At 52.5% G+C, this 6359-nt stretch overlaps 1 pseudogene; it reads right to left on the reverse strand.

The window, feature by feature from the left end:
• Positions 1 to 1361: 1361 nt before the first annotated feature.
• LOC115063792 lies at positions 1362 to 1481 on the reverse strand (annotated as a pseudogene).
• Positions 1482 to 6359: the final 4878 nt, after the last annotated feature.

A 6359-nucleotide genomic window follows, 5' to 3' on the forward strand; every position in this document is an offset into this window, starting at 1 on the left:
TGGAGCCCCTGGGGCCGCAGGTGGCCTGGGACACTTCCTTTGAGTTATTTTTGGCTGGAGCTGGCCTGTGGACTCCTAGCCAAAAGCAATTACTAAATTTTCATCTTGTTTTGCTGACAGTTTAGATTATGCCAAAAAAAGTTCTGCCAGGAGGCCTGAGGGCACCTCAGGGGAGCAGAGGTGGACACACTCGCTCCCCAGGGAGGGGGCGTGTGTGGCTAGAGAGGCAGAGATGGTCAAGGCAGTTGAGGTCTGTCTGTTTATGACTACGATGTGACCTTTCCGCCCCCATTGTCCTTTGTCCCGTACCAGCAGGGGACATTGCCTCCCACCTACGGCAAAGGACCCTGGGGTGCCCAGGATTTGGCCACAGTCCTGGAAACTTCGCAAGGGAAGCCAGGGTTTGCTCTGAAAACGAAGGCTCTGCTTTTGCCTCTGGGTAGGATTGACCTTACCGAGGGTGAGCCAGGTAGACGCTGGAATGCTCCAGAACCCAGCTAGGATGTGCTCGGGGCCTTCTTCCTTACCCTGGATCCGGGCAGGATCTGCCCCTACCTCTGTCCTCTGACCAGCAAACTGAGATGAGAAACAGACTCAAAATGCCCTCACTGCTGGACTCCACGCCTGCCTACGCCTGCTGGAAGCTGCTGGGGGTGGGGGTGGGGTGGTTAGAGTGGCTCTCGTGGTCTAAAAGAACAGCACATCCTAGCCGGCTAGCGGTGGGAGGGAAGCTGCCCTACGGGGCCCCTGCTGTTCCACCAGCGAGCATCCTTAACCCCCAAACCCAGGCTCTGGGAGGCTGGGAACTGGTTTGTGACCTGACGCACTGGGGTAGTAGAATCCCTGGAATTAGCACTGGAACTGAGTTTTTCTGCATCACTGGCTGGCACCACCAGGCTGGTCCAGGTCCTAGGTAGCTGAGGTTATGGTAGCCTAGGTCGCGCGCGTGCGTTTCATACAGTGCTGAGCGCTTTTGCATTTGGTTGCGTGGGTGCACTTCACACTGGCGCCCCTTTCCACCTGATTTCCTCACTCATTGTCTCCTCTCTCCAGTCATAGACCTCACTGTAAGCAGCGTTGAAAGCTGGGACCCAGCCTCCACAGCGAGACATAGCCTAGCTCTTCATCCACCAGGCCAACAGCCTGCACACACAGCTGACTGCCATTTTCCCTTTAGCCAGTTTCCCAGGGTGCTGGGTGAGTGGTGCCAAGTGGACATACTATCCTAGCATTAAAGATGGGCTGGCAGCACGTCATGGAGATTCCCCCATGGAGATGCTGTCTCTCACTCTCTCCCCCCCTCCCTCTCTCTCCTTATTGTTGTTGTTGTTTTTGTTTTTGTTTTTTGTTTTTTTTTTTAAAGCCTACAGCACCCAGTATTCCCAGGCGATCTCCCATCCAAGTACTAACCAGACCCGACCCTGCTTAGCTTCCGAGATCAGTCTGATCTCGAGCGCGTTCAGGGTGGTATGGTCGCAGACTTGTTTGTTTTTTTTTAGTCCCCTTCATCTAGATATAGACTGAAACAAAAATCACAGTCTACTTTGTACTGTCAGGGAAGGACCTTGCTCATTTAGGAGATCCTAGTGTGCAGGGGCTGATGAGTCGTGTGCACCTATAGTCAGTACTGGGGCCTGTACTCCTATGACCTGTGCTATGCAGGGCCCTATAGGAGTTGTGGCCAGCAGGGGGCGCCTCTGTACTGGGCCTGGAGCTCCGCTGCTGGCTGATCAGAGGCTGCTGAGATACTGGTGCTCCCAGACTGAGCAGCACTGAGCATCCAGGCAGGGTGGCCGGGCACTTCTGCTCAGTTCTCTTTTTACCCTCTTCTCTCTAGTTAGTAGTACAGGCCCCTCTTTGTGCTGCTCCTCCCAGCTCGACTCTCACCCCTCCTGTTTAGAAGTCCAGACACCATATCTACATTAAGCCCCCCAGGCCCTGGACTGGGCTGCAGATTGGCTATGTGGGATGGCCGGCGGGTCAGTAGTGCTCTGGCGTGAGAATCCGTCCCAGCTGCACATGGATGGTGGGGCTCATGCGAAGGACCCCTCTCTCCCTAGATCTAAGTGTGGCAAACCTCACACGCTTTCCCGGTAACTGATACTCCAGACCATGCAGATTCCCAGAGAAAGGCTAGCCCCTCTACCAAATGGCCCTTCAGAAGTGCACACGGCGCTCTCTTGGATGCCTAGGGTCTTTAACTCCAGGATCCAGTGCTCCATCTAATCTGTATGAAGTGCCACGTGCTTCTGCTTGCTCACTGGTGCTCAGGACTGGCATCTCCAAGAGTTCTCCTCCTCCACTTCACCCCCAAAGCTGGCTGGCCTGGTGTAGACTTGATGACCTGGAACCAGCTCCTGGCCTCTGGGAAGTCCAGCTGCAGCTGATTCCCCCCCTCCCCCCCAGCAGGAGCTGAAACCCTGGACTCCTCCAGTCTCTGGCTGGTGAGCAGCAGCCAGGCCTCTGGGAAGGATTCCTGGGGTACGGTGTTGGTGGCTGGCTGCAGTACAGGGCATGGATCCCTGCAAGGCAGGCTCTCTCCTGGGAACTCCTGTCTGTCTGTCTGCCTGTCTTGTTCCAGATGACTGGATGGTCTGGGTGGGGACAGATGTGAAGCAAGCTTGTGTAGCTGGTGTCCAGTAGGTACTCATGGGAGATCACACCTCAGGGACACCGTGTGTTTAGGGACCATGCTGGGACAGGACACTGGTGTGTCACTGGAGGGCTGTGGTGGTCAGGACAAAGGACGTTAGAACATGCCGTCAAGGCTCTAGTCACTTTTTATTGACCTTGGACACAGCACCCAACTTTCCTGCCCTTTAGAAGCCTCTGCTGTGGAATCGGGTGGCAGCCCAACCCACCAGGAAGGGCCATCTCAGAAGTTAGATGGACAGTTTCCTGCAGTGGATTGGGAACAGCAGTGGCCAAAGAGACAGGCATGAGGCCCAGCAGGGTGCTGCAATGGTCTTTTGTTTATCGGTGTGCCTACAGTCCTCTACCGTACATGGGTAACTGAGCAAGTTCATGAACTCACCCTGAGTCACCATTGACCCCTGTTGCTAGTGAGTGGAAATCAAAATTCAAAGTAATGGGACAGCCTGGATAATAGGTTGCCAATATGGCTCAGCGGATACAGGGCTTGCTGCACAAGCTTGAAGATCTGGGTTTGGATCCCACCACCCATGTAAAAGCTGGGTCCAGGAGTAACCTCATTTCTGCAGGACAGAGAGAGGCAGACCCTGGGGGCTTGTGGTGAGCCAGTACAGCCAAAGCTGCAAGCTCTAGGTCCAGTGAGGAGCTATGTTTAAGAATTAAATAAGGTGGCAAGCCATAAAGGAAGACACCCAGGGCCCATCTCTGGCCTTTCCATGCTTACCTATAGGCAAGTGTACCTGCTCAGACACAAAATAATCAAAACTGCAAACAGCTAAGACCTGGGTGTTCTTCACACATCATATTCTGAGAACTAGATCTGAGCTGAGGACCTGGAGGGGAAACCGAGGCTGTAATACAGAGTCCTGGCTTTTAGGGCTTGCCAGGCAGACAGACACCTCCTGAGATGAATGACTGCAGAGAGAAAGGTGTGTACAAGGCAAGGCAAGCTGGGAGCACGTGATCGGGAAGGAATCAGAGTGTTTGCACACATATGTGTGCACACAGAGCACACACACACACACACACACACACACACACACACAGTTGGGAGTGCATGATGCCTGAGTGGGTGTTTGACCTTGACACCTGACTGACAGAGCAGGTAAAGCTGCCTGTCCTGTTTCGTTTTTTGTGAACTTGAAACAAACCTAGGCATACCTGAGAAGAAGAAACCTCAACCGAAGAATTTCCTCCATCAGACTGGCCTGTGGGCGTGTCCATGGGCCTTTTCTCAATCGTTAGTAGCCATAGGAGGGCCCAGCTGTGTGGGCTCACTGAGTCACGGGGAACAAGACCATACATAGCACTGTGTGGTCTCTGCTTCAGTTCCTGCCTTGGTTTTCAACGACGTGGGCTGTATGTAACCTGTACGTCTCCCCAGGTTGCTTCTGGTCACAGTGTTTGACACAGCAACAGGAACCAAAGAGGATTCTGCCTCTAGGGGTCCTCCAGGCTGGAGGGAGCCAGCAGAGAGCTACAGGGACAACGTCTGAGCAGGGGTCAGGAGTGGAGAGTATCCTGGTGGTGGGAGTGGGAGGGTAGCTCCCTCACCCTGGTTCATATGCAGAAGAAAGCTGGCCATTGTAGAGCATGCTCAGGATTCAAGGAAAGTTTGACCACTTTCTTAAATTCCCACGGTGAGGTTTCTAGCTACTTCTAAGCCCTTCCCAGCTATCCCCCAGCCCGTTTGGGATGATGCCAGCACCCTGACCCTGCTTCACAGTCAGATCTTCACAGTTTGAGAAGACCTCAGAGAAAAGCATGCACGTTCGTCCCTCTGGTTGGGATAAAACTGCCCTCCCACCACAGGCTGGGGGACTGCTTTGTGAAGCTGGGTTAGGGCCAGGCAAGCCTGAGGACACGCCGTCCCCTGGCCTGGCTTGCTGGAGTGGGGCCCATGAAGAGAAGGGAATGGAGTCTGACCCTGTGTTCCAGGCAGGGCTGGAGCAGTGTACTTGGATGCAGCTGTGCCCAGCTGTTCCCTGAATGACAGTGGAAAGCGTCTGTGTCCCCCAAGCATCTCTGCTGACTAGGGGTTCCCCGTGAAAGGTGCCGGCCCTGCAGGGGTCTCGTGACCCTTGAGTAACAGGACAGAGGCTGAGACCCTTTGGCTTAGAGTTTAGGGAATGGCACCGGGGGCTCAGAAGTTGTGTCCACAGCTCTGTTTGATGGCACTCTTCTCTCAGGCTTATTGAAGTCAAAGGTTCACTATTCCTCGTCTCCACCCTCAACTTACAGCAGAGAAAAGGCACTGTGACCTTCATGGCCCTTTCTCGCAGGGAAGGGTCTTCTGATCAGAGCTTTCTTTCTCCAGAGTCTTGCTTGCAGAATCTATCTTCAAAGACAAGAGGGAAAGTCTACAGAACTTCACAAGTAAGCCATCCCTGGGATTTGGGCTTCCATATGACTGTCTGCTGGGGATCTAGACTCTGACTCTGGCGACTTAGCAGAGGGGACCCACCTTGAAGCTCAGGCTGGACAGCCAGTGGGTCCTCATGAACACTGCTATGTTTTCCAGCAGCAGCTTCTTCCCCCAAGGAGCCATCCATTCAACTCTGGGTCCACTACCATGGGCGTACAAGCACAGAGAGAACTGTTGCTGCTGCCTGCAGCTGGACCTCCAGGACCTGAACAGGGCTGGCTGGGGAAGAATGACTGAATCAGTCAGCTCCATACTCACTCATCTGATGATGATAGATCATACTAAAGACCTCAGAGTCAGGCTGCCTGGCTTCCGAAGTCTACACCTCATCATTTGCTGACTTGTAGTGAGCCAGAGAACGTCCCATGCCTTGTTTCCTCATATATAAAATAAGAGACAGAAATCCTCCAGTCCCAAGAGTAGTTGGGACTACAGATTTGGTTTATGTTTACACAGTAGGGAGGCAAGAGTGGATCTAGGAGGGATTGTGGTGTGTGTGTGTGTGTATGTGTGTGTGTGTGTGTGTGTGAATATGATCAAAATACATGGTATGAAATTCTCAAAGAACCTATAAAACTATGATTACAAAACAAGAGCAGAAAATTCCTAGTCCTATTAATATAGAAAATTAAGAGTTTACAGTGTGTACACCCCCAGCATCTACCTCTCTGTCTAAAGTACCAAACTACAAGCTCTTCCACTAGAACAGGGAAACATTCAGATTAAATAAAAGGTACCTAGCATCCTTGGTGCTGCCTTGGGCTTGCCAGAAAGGGTGAAATGGAAAGAAAGGGTTGTGGAGAAGGAAGGTTGGAATCCCGGTGGTCAGACCCCCCAAGAGAGCAGTAGGTGAGTTTGAGGGTCGGTGAACTGGTAGCCATGAGACTAGCTTCTGGCTAAACTAGTTGCTACTGGTATTTTGGGATGGACTCAGTGTTGGTCTGGTGTTTACTCTTGGCAATAGGCTTTTCTTGTGGAAGCTGGAGAATTCAAACTCATTCGTTCTCACAGATAAATTAGAACATCATGGCTTTACTGATTTGTCTTTGCTAAATTTGGGGCTAAGTATAAAGGGCAAAAATGCAGAGCTTGGCCGTGTTGGGGAGTCTAGTGGAGCCAACCCCACGTTGGTGCTGGGCCTTACTGTCTTATGTAGATAAGAGAATCCATCTGCCCCAAGTGCTGCATAGACCCTGTGTGCCTCACGGGCTGGTATGCAGGGAAGAGGGGGAAACTTCTGTAAGGGCTAGCGAATAGATAGAAACAGGTCCTCAGGGGTGTG

This window comes from Mus pahari, chromosome 3 (genome assembly GCF_900095145.1).
Source record: "Mus pahari chromosome 3, PAHARI_EIJ_v1.1, whole genome shotgun sequence".
NCBI lineage: Eukaryota > Metazoa > Chordata > Mammalia > Rodentia > Muridae > Mus > Mus pahari.